The sequence below is a fragment of the Nuphar pumila genome, chromosome 7 (assembly GCF_984573655.1).
Source record: "Nuphar pumila chromosome 7, dmNupPumi1.hap1.1, whole genome shotgun sequence".
NCBI classification, from domain to species: Eukaryota; Viridiplantae; Streptophyta; class Magnoliopsida; order Nymphaeales; family Nymphaeaceae; genus Nuphar; species Nuphar pumila.
In genome coordinates this window covers 37681425-37699904 of record NC_143255.1, presented here as the reverse complement: position 1 = coordinate 37699904, position 18480 = coordinate 37681425, and the positions used below count along the sequence as shown (strand labels likewise).

The window sequence follows — 18480 nt, the reverse complement described above, 5'->3', positions numbered from 1 at the left end:
AACCATGGTATCAACCCACTAAATAATTCAGGCTGTCATATATCGCCCATTAGAAAGGACTGCTAACATAAAGATAAAAAGAAGAAAAAATAACTGTTAAAAATGATTGCTGGCTTGTTGCCAGTAAGGGAACAGATCACATGAGAACAGCTCTAGCCTCTAACTAGCTTAAGATGTGAATCCTCTGCAACTGAGAAACGGGATTCATCAGAACAGGAAAAAATAGGTTCATTCTTCCTCCTTCAAGGATGCAGAAAAAGAAAAGAGAAATCAATGAGGAACTTTCAGATAAGAAGCTTATCTTGAAAGAATTCAAAAGTTGCAATAACGCTCTGCTTTGTACATGTTGCACCCAAAATCTCGGAGAGCCTTGCAACGTGCCATAGGTATGGGACTTGGTGCGGTGCATGGGGTTGAAGAGACGTGTGCATGCCACTGATAGTGCCGTGTGCCTGAGCTTGGCACTGGGCTGTGCAAAGGGGTGTGGCGTGTGCACGGGTTGGTGCAACGCAGGTGCTGAAAAAGGTGTGTGCATGTCACTGATTGCGTCATGTGCCTGAGCTTGGCACTAGACAGTGGAAGAAGTGTGTGACATGTGCACTGGCAAGGTGCAGTGCACATTCATAAGAGGCACGTGCATGCCACAGATGGTGTCGTGTGCTGGAGTGGGACACAGGGCTGTGCAAGGAGTGTGGCATGTGCCTGGTGTGGTGCAGTGCAGATGCGGCAACAGATGCATGGATGTGTGTGAAGTGCGGTGGAAGTGCCCCAAGAGTGATGGATTGGTTGGTTGCGGCGTGCATGAGGCAGTCGGGCCAACCCCGTGACAAACAGGCCTTGCCCATGTGTGCAGAGTTTGGTGCACATGCATAACAGTGGTGTCGTGTGTTGCACAGACCATTGTTGTGAGTGGTGCATGTGGCGTGCGAAGCACAGCATGCGGTGGGCATGTAGTTGCGGTGAGCATGGTCGGAGCTTGGCATGTGCAGCAATGTGCACAATGTGGGCACAGTTGCGTGCACAATCTTTGAGGCGATAATCCAATGAGCATTTGAAGTTGTTTGGGGCCAAGATCGAAGATTCACCGTGTAAATGGACTATGGGGAACACGTGGGTGAAGGCGGATTTGAAGAATTCCGAAGTTGAGAAATTTATGGTTCCCCAAGTGTTATTCGGGTTCCTCTTGCTGGCAGGGGCCTGACTCCTAAAATACCTATATAGGGGACCTCCTGTTTGAGCTGTTTGGCACATGTTGCAGCAGTTTGGCATAGGCACCCCCTATATCGCACGGGCAGCACTGGGAGTGCATGGGGGTGTCCGTGTGTAGTTCAAATCCCCCATGGGGCGTAGGCAAAGACCTTGGGTGCGTAGGCAGGCGGCCCTTGGTGCGGCGATGCGGTCCCAACCATGCCAAGTGGCATGGGGTTGTGCAAGTGAGTGCACAACGCCGGCGAACGAGTTTGGGTGGTGCTGTTCGCTATGGCAGATAATCATCAACTGGTCTGCGGACTGGGGGTCGAAAGATCTTGTCCCTTCTATGGTGAGGTTATGTTGGGGGCGTGCCCATGGGGTTGCTATCTGCTCCATGGCACGCGAGGCTAAGGCATCCGTGCGTTGTTGGCTCGGATGGTTGGGCTTGAGGAAAGGTGGCTTGTAATGATGGTTGGAGGCATGACATGCATCGGTAAAGACTTTGGGATGTGTTATGCTCCCCATGACCCGCGTTGGATGTTGGTTAAGTCGGTAGTGCTGCGAAGGCACGTTTCAGCCCTTGTCAACGTGCGCTTGCTTGTGGGAGCGGTAAGGCACGTTTGGCTTGGTGGTTGAAGGTGCTAGCCGGTATGAGACGGCTATGCACGTAAGTGGCTATCAGATGCACGATGGACCATGTTCGGAAGGATCTCTTGAAAAGAAGAGCTTGTTAAGTTGACGTTCCGCTGGGTAAGAAAGTTACGTGTGGGAAACACGTGCTGTGAGGCTGACTAGGTCGTGAGGCCTAGTGCCGCACGGGGCTTCCTTGGCTTGAAATGCGAAAAATTTGGCCTTGGAAAGTTAGCCCGTGACAGTACAAGTACAAACTGAAATTACATTCCAGAGCACTCAGCATGAGCCATGAATGTCTTCATATAAATCATAACACAGCAGATATTTCACATAAGCAGATGGCTTCCTCATACCCATAAAGGTAAATGCAGACATCAGTGTAGAACATGAATCCACCTAGGAATCTTCTCAGCACTTAGGATCCGCAGTTATCCATTTAGCTTAGATAGACCATAGTTGGCAAACCCGTGACTCGGACTCGGATCGCCCAACCCCAGACTCGTAGGTCAGCAGGTCGACTCGATAACTCGGATGGGTTAGGACCTAAATTTTTTAGTTTTTTTTTTAAATATCGAATATAACACTATGATTTCTACAATGTGAATGCAAATAATCAAACTCCAAGCATCAAAATTCACTAAATCAAAGCATCAAAGAATAGAAACTACAAAATATTTGCATAAAAAAAAAAACTTCAAAGCTGCACATACATAAGAACAACAATGAAATGAAACAAGTAAACTAGTAAGCACTAACTTTCTAAGTTCAAAATCATAAAATGCAATTAATGCATAACATAACAGAATAAACTAATAAAGAAGCATACCTGAAATTTTCAATTTTCAATTTTCAATTTTCAATTTTCAATTTTCAATTTTCAATTTTCAATTTTCAATTTTCAATTTTCAATTTTCAATTTTCAATTTTCAAACTGTTGCAAGTATCATTTTGTAATATAGCTGCACATACATAAGAACAACAATGAAATAAAATAAGTAAAAATTGAAGGCCTCCTCGGCTTGACTCACAGAGAGAGAGGCCTCCTCTGTTAAAAATAAATTTGTATTCAAATACCCGATAAGGGTATTTTTATCTTTTATCATATAGTACAGTCCACTAGGGACTAAAATGTAATTTAGCATTGTAATAAATAAACTGCCCAATAGCCATATTATGACTGTTAGGCACAACAGTCATAAATCTGTTGGGAGGCAGTCCAAACCCAACAGTCATAATAATGACGGTTGGAAGGCAGTCCAAAGAGCTGGACTGCCTCCCATGTGCTGGAGTGAGGCTTTATTTTGTTATTCCTTAATGCTTTTAGAAGCATTTGAGGGCTTTGTCTAGAGTTTTTTTCGCATCTTATAGGCTTGTATGCCTCTTGTGTTTGATATTTTTATCTCTTTTGAGATTGTATTTGGTCCATTAGAGACCAACCTTAAGTGAGTTTATTAAAGCCCTTTGTTGACATTGTATTTGTTTCACTATTGTTCCATTGTACCTTGTTTCATTACATGGTATCAAAGTTAGGCTCTTGAAAGAAGGAGAATCTCGTGAAGGAAGTGTTATTCGATTATTGATCAGCAAGACCCAAAAATTTTGTGAAAACATATCAACCACCTAACTTTGAAAAGTTCAATGAAGAAGGACACAATGAAAGAGGATACAAGGGAGGATATAAAGGAAAAATTATTTGCCATCATTGTAAGGAACCCAGACATATAAGACCGGAATGTCCCAAATTTAAAAAGGTGATCGCCTTAAGTGAAGAACCTCAAGAATCAAGAAAATAAGGCAACTTCAATGAATTGAATCTTGCTCAAATAGCAGAAGCTGTCTCATAACTTCTCAAGGCTACACCTTCTACATCTGGGGTTGTCATCTCTTCCTCGTCTCCTCCAGGTAAGACCTCTTGGATTCTAGACTCGGGCGCTTCTTTCCACATGACTCATAATGAGTCTCTATTATCCGATTGCACTAAATCATATTTCTCATGTGTGTCAATTGCCGATGGTACCTTTTTAAAAGTCAAAAGCTATGTCACATGGGTGCGGGTGCGGGTGCGGGCGCGGGCACGGGCACGGGTGCGGGTGCGGGGGTGCGGAAGGGGAAAAAATGTAAAAAAAATATATAGTCTATATGTATGAATGTATGGTAGCTGTTAAGGTCCATGACATTTATGCCCAACTTACTTTTTACCATTTTTTTATCTTATATGGTTGTCCCTAAAGATGAAAGTGATGAGTTGTAGAGCCTGATTCATTGTTTTTGCCCTTGCAGGAAGGGGGGGTCCGAGGGCTTCCCCCGACGCGGGTCCCGCTGACAACATCGAAAGGAAGAAACATCGTGAATTTTACCATTCAGATTCAAGTTCGAAGGGTTACTGCTCCAAAACATCGTAACACGTAACCAATGACAACATCGAAAGGAAGAAACCAGGGACTAAAGAAACCAGAGACCAGATAAAACATACAGGAACACCACATAGAATGTCATGCTATCACAGTAGACCCCATGCCATGAACAGTGATCTGCAGTTGTAGGATTCCAGTCTGACAAAACATGAACACCATTGAAGAAGGATGATTTGAGCGATAGCAATGTTTTGCCTGCAAGATATTTGCCATGATTTTAAAATTGACTCTGAAGCAAGCCTCAAAAAATGACAAAAGCCAAAGGGTGGTTCATTTTGAAACAATGAAATGGCAAACATTTTTATTGATGGAAATGATCCGCTCATCATGTTTATGATTTATTTTCACAAAAGAAAAGCGTTGGTTGTAGCTTGCAATGCATCGCCAAAAAAAAAAGCAAAAAATTTCATTGATCAGTAAGGCAGTTCCTGTCCTGCTTATCTCAACTCAAGCCTCTTATACTTTTATGATCTTAACCAATTTGAGAAATTATTTCGAGGATATCGACAGGAAATAGATCCATCCCATAGCTACAATATGAGAGCAGAAAGGACATAAATTGCATAAAAATCAGTAGGTTCCCTTAATTTAAGAGACCGACAGGCCCGAGCGACGATTTGACGATGTTCCTGACGGCTTGGCAGGCGACGACTACAAAGTTTGGGGACATCTGGATCAGGGATCAGAACCCTCTCGAATGAGAATGGGGATCATTTTGAAGGAAAAAGAAAACAATGGAGGCAAGGGATACCGTTTTGAGTGCGAACGTCTTGCCCAGAATGTCACTCCCCCATGATATCGAGCGTCTGAACTGAGGCCGCCATTGCTTCGGCCACCGAAAAGGCATGGACGGGGCGATATTCATGAAAGTGCACTAGGATCGAGGCAACGAGCACTAGAGGGGGGGTGAATAGTGCTTTTAAATTTTTTTGCGGAATATTGAATGATTTTGCAAATCTCAAAGCAAACACACAAAGAACACAAGATTTTATCCTGGTTCGGTCTAACCCGACTTACATCCAGTCCCCAAGCAAAACCCGCTTGAGATTTTCCACTATCAACCTTGTAAACTACAAGATCACACAGACCATAACCGGTCCCACTTTCAGTAACAATCCTACTGAAAGCAAACAACTCCTTTACACCAAGGAGTCCTTCTTTTTACAGAAAAGAAATAACAACTTACAATACAACCTATGAGCCTTCCTTTTGAATGCAAATGAGATGCAATTGGCTTTTGAGGTTGTTGAAACACTCTACTCACGAATTCACTCTCTCAAAGTGATTTGAGTGAAAAACTGAAGTGAAAATATCACGTGAGTGAGAAAACAAATACTTGAATGAATAGGAGTGAAAAGCAAGAAGTAAGTCAATATAATTCTATTGAATTTTTATTGTTTTTTTTAGTGTAGAATGCACTCATATTTATAGCTGAAAGTTTTTCATACGTTGAGAGTATGAAAGGGTGTCAAAACGGTCCATTTCGAACGATCAAAACGTTTGAAAAATGAAAAGATACGCCTTTTTTGAAGTTTCAGGAAAACGGCAAAATTAGTCGACTGAAACATCAGTTAGTCGACTAATAGTTAGTTATTAGTAGACTGACAGTTATCGTCGGTCGACTGATCTGTTAATCGAGCCGTTTGAAAATCTAAATTTTTGAAACTTAGTCGACTTGAGAAAAGTTAGTCGACTGATAATATCATCAGTAGACTGAAAAACCTTTTAGTCGACTGCTGCTAAAAACTTCTGAAAAACAAACATTCTGTTCGGTCGACTGATAAAAAGCATTAGTTGACTGCTGCTAAATTTTCAGAAAACACATGTTCTGTTCAGTCGACTGATAAAACCATTAGTCGACTGCTGCTAATTTTCCAGAAAACATACATTCTGTCCAGTCGACTGATAAAATCTTCGGTCGACTAATTTGACAAAAATGACTTTTTAGAAAATATGACGCAAAAGGATTAGTCGACTGATAAGTCTATTGGTCGACTAATAAACATGAAAATTTAAGAAAAGAGTTTTCTAAAAAGTTTTTCAAAAGTGTTTCTTTTAGAAAAGTTTTTCTAAAGACTTTTAAGGTGAAATGCAACCTAAATATGCACTCTAAGTAAGGCTCTTACAAGAATCTAAGACTTTTAATGAATTAAACATTTGCACACTAGTCTTCAAAGATTCTTCACTGAATTCTTCAATTTCTTCATAGCCTTAGCTGAAATGCAGTTGATTCCACTTGCTCATCATCAAAACCTTATACTTGAAGTATCATGTATGGCTTCATTGTCGTAATAATTCAGGTGACTCTGGTTACGACGAACGCGATCGTTTGGATGGGAAGGGGAATGTCATTTATTTTTTCATTCGAGAGGGTTCGGCCCCTCCCCTGTCGACCCAAAAAAAGAGCCAGATGGGGGAGGGGCTCAGCCCCTCCTGTGCTGAAAAACGAGGGAGCAGGGGGGGCTCAGCCCCTCCCTTGCCGACCCAACAAGAGACCGAGAGAGGGGGGGTGCTCGGCCCCTCCCCAGCCGACCCAAGAAGAGAGTGAGAGACATACCTGCGAAAGGAGAGGAGGAGCCTGGGAGGCGGAGCTGGGGCGGCGATGGGAGAGAGCTCGAGCTCAAGGGGAGAGAGAGGAGAGATTAGGGCCAAAAAAAAAATTGCCCTAATCCTCCTTTTCATTGGGGAAATTTTTTTTTTACGCCCAAATAGTGGACCGCACCCGGTGCCGCACCTGCACGCGCACCCACGTCGCGTCGACGCGGATGCGGCATCTGTTTTGCTGAGTCCCTGTGACATAGGTCAAAAGCTTAGGAAAACTTGATGATATTTCAAAAAAAATCTTTGTTCCAAAAGTGAGAGTCATTCCCAAACTAAGATTTAAATCTTTTTTCGGTTTCTCAAATTGCTGATTATGGTTGTAAAGTATTCTTCTCATCTAAGGCCTGTTGGGTGCAGGATCTCCAGTCAGGAAAGTTGATTGGGCAAGGTCATAGACGAGGAGACCTTTACTACATGGATTTCCTGTGTTTACCAAAATACTCGTTTTGTAATCATGTCAAAGACATTAATATAGATCTTTGGCATAAAAGATTAAGACACCCAAGTATATCCAAATTATCTCTTTTTTTATTTTTTGGAAAATTTTTGTAAAAATAAAAATTTTGTATGTGGAATAAATAGAAATAGGAATGGAGTAGGGATTGTTATGAGTCGTGAGTTTATAGATAATGTAGTTGAGGTCCGTAGGAAGGGTGATAGGATTTTACTTATTAAATTAGTATTAGGTACGGATATTATTAATATTATTAGTGTTTATGCACCTCAAGTAGGTTTAGATGATTCCATTAAGCGTCAATTTTGGGAAGATTTAGATGGAGTAGTACAAGGGATATCTTATGGTGAAAAACTTTTCATCGGCGGTGACCTTAATGGACATGTAGGCATTAGTAGGGATGAATTTGAGAGTATCCAATGAGGCTATGGTATAGGAGAAAGAAACGAAAGTGGAGAAAGGATTTTAGATTTTGGTTTGTCCTATGATATGATCTTAGCAAATACTTGGTTTAGGAAGAGGGAGTCTCACCTAGTAACATTTAAAAGTGGGGTTAATACGAGTCAGATAGATTTTTTCCTACTTAGAAAGAGAGATAGGGGTTGTTGCATCGATTGTAAGGTTATACCAGGAGAAAGTGTAGCTACACAACATAGAGTCTTAATTTTAGATCTTAGAATTATACAATGCCGCAAAAGGGATAGACATAGGTGAAATGAAATGGGGATCTTCGAAACACGAGCTTAGATTAACAAGAGCAAGTGTCAAGAATGACACTAAAGCATAACCCTTAAAAAGGGTATAACTGGAAACAAAATAAAAATAAAAATGTATTCTTTATTGATATGAAAAACCAATTGCTTAAGAAGCATTGGAGTAAAATACAAGAGGGGCTGCACCCCTTTATATACACAGCTGAAAGAGGACTCAATAGAGCTGTTGGGCACAGTCCAACAGCTCTATTAAGAGCTGTTGGACTGTGTCAGTCCAACAGCTCTATTGCTAGTCAAGTCTGGACAGGACTTGACTAGCAACAGTCATTCTAGTTCAAACTGAACTAGATGACATAAAGACAAAAAATAAAAAATAAAGGAAAAAAATTACAGAAAAGAAAGAAATGAAAAATGTATATATATATATATAATATAATATTATTATATATACATATATGTACAGTTTTACATTTTAACACTCCCCCTCAAACTTACGGTATAATGAGCGAAAGTTTGTCGAAGAGAAAGTGAAATCGGGGAGCAGCGAGAGGCTTTGTAAAGAAGTCTGCTAACTGATATTCTGAAGTGACATATGGCAGATCAATTATCCCGTGTAGATATTCCTCTCTGACGTAGTGACAATCCATTTCGATGTGTTTGGTGCGTTCGTGGAATGTTCTGTTACTGGCAATGTAGATCGCACTTTTGTTGTCACAACACATTTGTGAAGCCTTTGTTGCTTCAACTCCCATGTCAGCAAGCAGTCGTCGGAGCCAAACTACTTCCATGGTCGTGGTTGCCATGGCTCTGTATTCAGCTTCGGTGGATGAGAGAGATACCTTCTGCTGCTTTTTACACCTCCACGAGATTAATGATTCCCCTAAAAAGACACAAAAGCCAGTGGTTGAGTGTCTGTTATTGGGATCACCTCCCCAATCAGCATCAGTATATGCAATTAAATCAAGAGAAGAGGAGAAAGATAAGAAAAGTCCTCGTGAAAGAGAGGACTTGATGTATCTGATAATACGCATGACTGCTCCCATATGAACAGAAGTAGGAGCATGTTGAAATTGACTTGCTGTATGAACAACATGTGCTATATCTGGTCTGGTAATGGATAGATAGGAAAGTGCCCCGACAAGCTGTCTGTAAGGAGTAGGGTTTGCAAGAAGTTCTCCATCATCAATCTTCATTTTAACATTAACAACTTCTGGAGTGTCGACTTTCTCATCATCAGTAATACCAGACCTGAAAACAATATCAAAAGCAAATTTAGTCTGAGATAATAAATATCCTCTAGGAGAATAAGCAACTTCAATGCCTAAAAAATATCTCAACAAGCCCAAATCAGTCATTTCAAAATGAGATTTAAGAAGTGTTTTGATTGTTTCAACTCCCTGTTTATCGCTTCCGGTGATGATCATATCATCCACATAGAGAAGAAGCACAATGATCCCTGCATCAGAATTCTTAATAAACAAAGCAGTGTCAGTTAAACAGAATTGAAAACCAATATCAATCATAACACGACTAAACCTATCATACCAAGCTTTTGGTGCTTGTTTAAGTCCATAAAGAGCTTTTTCTAAGCGGAGGACTTTACCCTTAGGAATACTTAGACCAGGAGGGGGTTCCATATATACTTCTTCAACTAGCTTTCCATTTAAAAAAGCATTTTTGACATCCATTTGAAAAATAGACCATTTTTTGATAGAAGCTAAGGCAATTAAGGTTCGGACAGTAGTCATACGAGCCACCGGAGCAAAGGTTTCTTCATAATCAATCCCATATTCTTGGGCATAACCTTTGGCTACTAAACGGGCTTTATATCTTTCAAGAGTACCATCACTCTTGGTTTTAATTTTATAAACCCATCGACATCCTATAGTTTTCTTCCCTGGAGGAAGATCTTGAATATTCCATGTAGAAGCCTTTTCAAGTGCATCTAATTCAGCTTTCATGGCTTTTATCCATTTGATATCATTTTTGCTTGAAAATATGTGGATGGTTCTTCATATGAGTGAATTAATGCAATAACTGCCCTATATATGGCAGTTAAGGCAGCTTCTGCCCAAAAGTCTTTCGGGACTTGATTTGCTATTAATAAAGTCCTAGTGGTTTCTATAATATGGCGATGTTTTCGTTCTGCCAGTCCATTTTGTTGAGGTGTATAAGGACAAGATCTTTGATGTGTGATGCCATGCAATTTAAGATAATTTTGAAAATCTGTGGATAAGAACTCTCCCCCTGAATCTGTGCGAAAAATAGTAATATCATTTTGAAACTTGTTTTTAACCATATTATGAAAAGTTTGAAAGTATGAAAATACTTCAGACTTATGTTTGAGAAAGTACATCCATGTATGTCGGGAGAAATCATCGACAAAAATAACATAGTAAACAAATCCTCCTTTAGAAATTACTGGTGCAGGACCCCAAACATCCGAGTGTATTAATTCAAGTGGTCTTGAAGAGAAAAAGGTTCTGTTCTGAAATGGTAATCTTTTCATTTTGCCGAGAATACAATCTTTACAATCAAATGATTCAGAATTACAAAATTTCCCTAGATTTGGAAAATGTTGGATTTTGGCTATATGTGGGTGACCAAGTCTCTTATGCCACAGTTCTAACTCTATTTTTTGAATATTATAACAAAAAGCTTTCTTTGGCATTTCCAAAAAATCCATGTAATAGAGTCCTCCTTCTCTATGGCCTTCCCCAATCAGCTTGCCTGACTGGCGATCCTGTACCCAACAACCATGAGAAGAAAAAGAAATATTACACCCATAATCAGAAATTTGAGATACAGATAAAAGATTTAAATTTAATTTGGGAACATGTCTAATTTCTGGAATAAAAAAAATTTTTGTTTTATAAATTTTTTCAAAATTTCCTATTCCTTCTATTTCAAGAGAAGTCCCATCAGCAGTAAAGACCTTTGACACACTTGTTTTATTTTTAACATATTTGGATAGACTTTGATTATTTGGGGTCATATGAAAAGATGCACCAGAGTCAAGAAGCCAAGAAATTTTAGCTAGATCAGAAAAAGATGAGGCTGCTGCGCAGGTTGAAGCTTCAGATGAGGAAGAGGCACCTTTGATGAGAGGCTGAAGAATCTTCATTAGTTGGGTCAGGGAAACTGGTGCATCCTGATCTTTAGGCTCCGATCCAGCAATTGCAGCTCTTTTTTCTCTCAGCTCCTTAAGTTTGGGACATTGTGGCCTGTAGTGTCCCGGTTCATGACAGTGATGACAAATAACTTTCTTCTTATCATAGTAACCATTTTGTCGGTTAAAGTGAGGAGGCCTATATGATCGAACATGATTCTCTGGTCTAGACACGGCTAAAACGGAATCATCTTCAATTTTTAATTCCGGAGACGATTTTCTTCCATTGTTAACTCTTCAATAGTTTCAACAATAGAAGAAATTTTTCCCTGGTGAAGTAAGGGCCGATTTAGTGGTTTCAAATTCCGGCCTTAATCCAGTGATAAACTGGTAAAAATGTTCGGCATCGAGTTGTTTCTGACGAAGCTCGATGTCTTCGGCACAATGCCACTTTGGTTCTAAAAGGGAAAGTTCTTCCCAAAGTTCGGACAACCCATTGTAATATTCACGAATAGTTTTGTCTCCTTGTGTCATCATTCGAACTTTTTCTTGGAGGTTGCACACGTGTGCAATATCTTTAAGGGAATACATATTCTTAAGGTATTCCCATGCCTTATCGGCATGATCAAATTTGGCAAGACTTGAGCATTTTTTAATGTCAACGCTATTGATAAGCCATGACATTATCTTCGCATGAGATATTCTCCATTCTTTCCATTTCTTCTCGTATGAGGCAATAACCTTGATTTTCTCTTCTTCCGATAGAGGGACCTCTTTATCTCCCTCCTTTTTAGTAAGAGATAGCTTAGGTTCCGAATCGGAACCATCCACAATCCCCCATAAGCCTTTTCCCCATATATGGTGCTTCATGATTGAAGCCCATGTTACATAGTTCGTATCGCTTAGTTTCATAGGCATGATGGTGACTTTATCATTGTCATCCATCGATTACAAGGAGAGAAAGAATAGGGATATAAGAGAAACAAGGAAAATGAAAAAGAAAGAAAAAAAACAATACAACAAGATGTGAAATCTTCTCCAATGAAGTGATAAAACACTTCTCTTCAAGTGGCGAACACTTTTGCAAACAGGCACGGAAACCGAGGCAGCTTTTCCTCAAGATTTAGTACTTCCGCGGCTCTGATACCATGAAATGAAATGGGGATCTTCGAAACACGAGCTTAGATTAACAAGAGCAAGTGTCAAGAATGACACTAAAGCATAACCCTTAAAAAGGGTATAACTGGAAACAAAATAAAAATAAAAATGTATTCTTTATTGATATGAAAAACCAATTGCTTAAGAAGCATTGGAGTAAAATACAAGAGGGGCTGCACCCCTTTATATACACAGCTGAAAGAGGACTCAATAGAGCTGTTGGGCACAGTCCAACAGCTCTATTTAGAGCTGTTGGAATGTGTCAGTCCAACAGCTCTATTACTAGTCAAGTCTGGACAGGACTTGACTAGCAACAGTCATTCTAGTTCAAACTGAACTAGATGACATAAAGACAAAAAATTAAAAATAAAGGAAAAAAATTACAGAAAAGAAAGAAATGAAAAATGTATATATATATATATATAATATAATATTATTATATATACATATATGTACAGTTTTACATTTTAACAATAGGATAGATCCTAGAATTAAGTGGTAGGCACTGAAAGGAGCTAAACAAAGAATGTTTGTAGAGCAGGTAGTTAAGGAAGCTGATTGGTGTTTCGAGGAGGATTCAGAATCAATGTGGAATAAGATAGCGGGTGGCATGAGAAAGGTGGCTAAGGAGGTATTGGGTGAGTATAAAGGCGGTGCACCACTAGGTAAGGATACATCATGGTGGAACGAGGATGTCAAATTAGCTATTAAGGTTAAAAGAGAGTGTTATAGAAATCTAAGAGTCGTGATAATGAGAATTTGGAGAAGTATATGATAGCAAAGAAGGAAGCTAAAAAAGTAGTTCGAAAAGCAAGGGATAAGGTATATAAGGAGGTTTATGACAAGTTGGATACCAAAGAGGGCGAGAAGGATATTTATCGGCTTGCAAAGATGAGAGATAGGAAATCGAGGGATCTGGGTATGATTAGATGTATCAAAGATGAAACACAAAGGGTTTTAGTCAAAGATGAGGAGATTAAGGAGAGATGGAAAGATTATTTTGATAAGCTATTTAATGGAAGTCATGCTCAGGATCTTGAAGACTTGTTCATTCCTTTTCATGAGATGAATCGTGACTTCATGCGCAAGATTCAAAAGAAAGAAATTGTAGAGGCTCTGAAGAAAATGAAATCAAGAAGGACAGTTGGCCCAGATGGTATACTTATCGAGGCTTGGGAATGCTTTAGAGAGAAAGGTTTAGAATGGTTGACAAATATTTTTAACAAGATTTGGCAGACAAATAAGATGCCTAATGAGTGGAGGAAGAGTACTTTGGTGCCTCTATATAAGAATAAGGGTGATATACAAGATTGCACAAACTATCGTGGTATAAAACTCACGAGTCATAGTATGAAACTTTAAGAGAAGGTAATTGAGTCTAGGTTGTCATGATATCGAAGAATCAATTTGGTTTTATGCCTGGAAGATCAACTATGGAAGCTATACATTTTCTTAGACAACTTATTGAAAGAAATAGAGAGAGGAACAAAGATTTGCATATGGTTTTTATTGATTTGGAGAAGGCATACGATAGAGTACCTAGAGACGTTCTCTGGTGGACAATGATGAAGAAATGTGTTTCTCTTAAGTACATTAGTATAATTAAGGATATGTATGAAGGAGTAGTAACCAATGTTCGCACTTGTGGAGGGGTGACAACCAATTTTCCTATAACGGTTGGGTTACATCAAGGATCTGCTTTAAGCCCTTTCCTATTTACTATAATGATGGATGAGCTTACGAGATCAATTTAAGAAGATGTGTCGTGGTGTATGTTGTTTGATGATGATATTGTTTTGATTGATGAGTCTAGAGCTGGGGTTAATGCTAAGTTAGAATTATAGAGACAGATATTGGAAGCAAGAGGTTTTAAGTTGAGTAAGAGTAAGACAGAATATATGGAATGTTGGTTTAGCAAGCAACGAAGTAGTGATGGGAGTGTAGTGAAGCTTGGTGAGCAAGAAATACCGGTGGATGATTGTTTCAAATATTTGTGATCTATCATTCAAAAGTATGGAGAAATTGATGGAGATGTAAATCATAGGATAAAGGTTAGGTGGATGAAATGAAAAAGTGCAACTGGAGTGTTGTGCGATCGTAGAATGCCTTTGCGGTTGAAGGGAAAGTTTTATAGGACGACTATTAGGCCCGCTTTACTATATGGTACAGAATGTTGGGCTGCCAAGAGACATCATATTCAAAAAATGAGTATAGCTGAGATGCGTATGCTTAGATGGATGTGTGGAAATACTATAAAAGATAAGATTCAGAACGAGGAGATACGTAAGAAGGTAGGCGTTGCACCCATTGAAAATAAGATGAGACAGAATCGTTTACGGTGGTTTGGACATATTCGGCGAAGGCCTAATGATGCTCCAGTTAGAAGGATGGAGAAATGGGAAAATATATTAGTTAAAAGAGGTCATGGTAGGCCTAGGAAGACTTGGATGGAGATGATAGGAAAGGATATAAATGCTTTGAACCTCACCGAGGACATGGCATTGGATAAAAATGATTGGAGGAGAAGGATTCATGTGGAAGACCCAGAATGATTTTCTTTGTTGGTTCATATTGCCGACCCCAATTGTTTTGGGATAAAGGCATAGTTGTTGTTGTTGTATAAAAATTTTGTATGTGAAGATTGTATACTTGGAAAAATGCAAATGATACCTTTTGGGTCTAGAACCTCTATGACACATAAATTTTTTGAATTAGTGCATTCGGATGTGTGGGGTCCCGCTCCTGTTATGTCAAAAGGTGGTTATTTGTACTATGTTACATTTATAGATAATTTTAGTAGACATACTTGGATTTACTTTCTAAAACTCAAATCCGAAGTTTTTTCATGTTTTAAAAACTTTCATAATCTAGTTAAAAAACAATTTTAAAAAAATATTAAAATCTTCCGCTCTGACTCTAGGGGAGAGTTTCTTTCAAATGAATTTCAATTATATCAAAAAAATCATGGAATTGTGCATAAAAAAACATGCCCTAGGACACCTCAAAAAAATGGGATTTCTGAAAGAAAACATCGTCATATCATTGAAACTACTAGAACCCTATTTATTTCAAAAGAAATTCCAAAGCAATTTTGGGTTGAAGTTGCTCTAACCGCAGTCTATCTAATAAATAGAATGGCTTCTCAAAATTTGAAAAACAAGTCTCCTATTGAAAAACTCTTTAAAATTTCTCCTGATTTAAAAAGGTTAAGGGTATTTGGTTGTAAATGCTTCGTGCTTCTTGAAAAATATAGCAAACTCTCTCATAAAGCTATAAAATGTGTCTTTCTTGGTTATGCTGATAATAAAAAATGATATCGATGTTATGATAAAACAAATGATAAACTCTATGTTTCTAGAAATGTTACCTTTCTAAAAAATGACAATGGATTTGATTTTGAAGTTCCTAAGGAGGAATCCGAGTATGCTTTCTTATTTGATTTGTTACCCAATAAAGGTATTAGTAATGATATTGAAACCTTCGAGTCTATTAATGACTCAAGTAGTGAACCATCTCAAGATCCTCTTCAATACTCTAAACGAAATATTGGGGAGCATCCATGTGCCCTTGACAAATATAATCAACTAACAAATACTGAAGAAACTAATGTTAGAATGTCAGAACGAACACATAGGCCTCCAAGTAGATTTGTCTCATGTGAATCCTTCTTATAAAGCTACAGGGCATGTCTTCTAGTCATTCATTCCTATCATGAACCATCCAACTATAACGAGGCCAAAAATATAAACGAATGGGTTGAAGCCATGAAAATTGAATTAGATGCATTACGCAAGGCTCACACTTGGGCAATTCAACCTCTTCCTATCGGAAAGAAGACAATAGGGTGTAGATGGGTGTTTAAAATTAAAAAAAAAGTGACGGGTCTCTTGAGAGATATAAAGCAAGACTTGTTGCAAAAGGATATTCTCAAAAATATGGTATAGATTATGAAGAGACCTTTGCCCCAGTAGCTTGTATGACTACGAGTTAGAACTCTAGTTGCTATAGCATCCATTCGAAAATGGCCGATATATCAGTTAGATGTTAAAAAATGCATTCTTGAATAGAAACTTAAATGAAGAAGTATGCATGGATCCTCCTCCTGGTCTGTCTATTGAAAAAGACATGGTAATTCGTCTTCAAAAAGCCTTATACGGGCTTAAACAAGCCCCTAAAGCATGGTATGATCGGTTCAGTGGTACGATATTAAAACTTGGATTTAAATCTTGTTACACTGACACTGCTCTTTTTATGAGATCTACAGGTACCTCATTCATCATTCTTCTTTTGTATGTTGATGATATGATCATCACAGGGAATAATCAAAAGAAAATTGAAGATATTAAAATTTTGCTTAAAAAATCCTTTGATACAACTGATCTTGGTTTTTTGAGATACTTTTTAGGAATTAGAGTAGCCTACTCACCAAGAAGATACATTTTATCTCAAATCAAGTTTGCAGCTGATATTGTTGAGGGTTCAGGAATCACTGACACAAAATATGTTGATACTCTTGAAGTAATAAATGCAAAAATGCAAGTTGAAGATGGAGTATTAATAGATGATCCAACCCCTTATCAACAACTTATTAGATCGTTGATGTACCTGTCCATTACAATGCCAGATATTGCGCATGTCGTACATTCTGCAAGTCAATTTCAACTGTAAAAGTATCTTCAACAAGATACTTTAGTCGATAACGCAATAACTTTGAGAATAAATGTGTGAACATACACACCCAAGAACACTTGTGCACAACAAGCACAACACACTGAATCACAAATATGCAAAAGCACTCATAAGATTCATAAACAACTAAAGAGGTTGGGCTACAATCCCAAATCCCTTACAAAATACAAGAGGAGCTGCCCATATTTATAGGGCTTGAGAAGACCTTGGAGAGGGGGGCTCCACATAGTCGTTGGAGCCCTCCAACAGTCACATTTGTGACCGTTGGAGGGGCTCCAACGACTAGTGTGTTGGGCCCCTCCCAAGGAAGTACAAAGTATTTTAAAAAAAGAAAAAGAAATAAAGAAAAAGAAAAAAGAAAATACAAAAAACATATTCTCGAAAAAGAATATGTGTAAAATTCCTAAACTACCCTTAATAGGAATATATATATTTTATATATATAATTGGTAAATACATATACATATATTATATATATGTATATGTATTACCTTATATATATAAAATATATATTAGAAAAAACAAGTTTGATTACATAATTTAACACCCCCCTCAAACTTAGGGCATGATGACCGATAGTTTGCCAAGAAGGAAGTTGAACCGCGGAGCGCACAAGGCTTTAGTAAAGAAATCTGCCAACTGATATTCGGACGTGACATAAGGGAGATCAATAACTCCTCGGAGATATGCTTCACGAACATAGTGACAGTCCATTTCGATGTGTTTAGTCCGCTCATGAAAGGTGTGATTCTTTGCAATGTAGATTGCACTCTTGTTGTCGCAGTACAGCTTGGTGGGTCTTTCAATTGTGATCCCCATGTCTTCTAGCAGTTGATGAATCCAAACAATCTCCATGGTAGTAGTTGCCATGGCACGATATTCATCTTCAGTTGAAGAGAGCGACACCTTTTGTTGCTTCTTGCATCTCCACGAAATTAGTGAGTCTCCTAAGAACACACAAAAACCAGTGGTGGAGTGACGATTATTTGGGTCACCTCCCCAATCTGAGTCAGTATAAGCAATCAATTTTAAGTCAGAAGAAGAGGATAGAAAAACTCCCTTATTTAGAGTATCCTTTAAGTATGTTACGACTCGTAAGATGGCACTCATGTGAACGGATGTAGGCGCATGCTGAAATTGACTTGCAGTATGGACTGCATGGGATATATCTGGTCTAGTAATACTCAGATACATCAGAGATCCGACAAGCTGTCTGTAGGGTGTAGGATCCAAAAGGGGAACCCCATCATCAATTTTCATCTTTGCTCCTACTACCGCAGGAGTTTCACAAAGCTTCTCATCTGTAATACCTGACATGTCAATGATCTCAGAAGCAAGCTTAGTTTGAGATAAGAAATATCCTCTAAGAGAGTATGCTACTTCAATTCCCAAAAAATAAGTTAAAAAACCCAAGTCAGACATTTTAAATTTATCTTTTAAGATAGATTTTATACTCTTAACCCCGTTAGAGTCACTCCCAATGATGAGCATGTCATCAACATACAGAAGTAAAATTAC

General features: G+C 38.7%; 1 long non-coding RNA gene across 1 annotated transcript in view; it reads right to left on the bottom strand.

Annotated features, from left to right (window-relative positions):
• Positions 1-18480, bottom strand: part of LOC149831958 (uncharacterized) — a 32445-nt gene that overhangs the window by 740 nt on the left and 13225 nt on the right. The window lies entirely within an intron of this gene.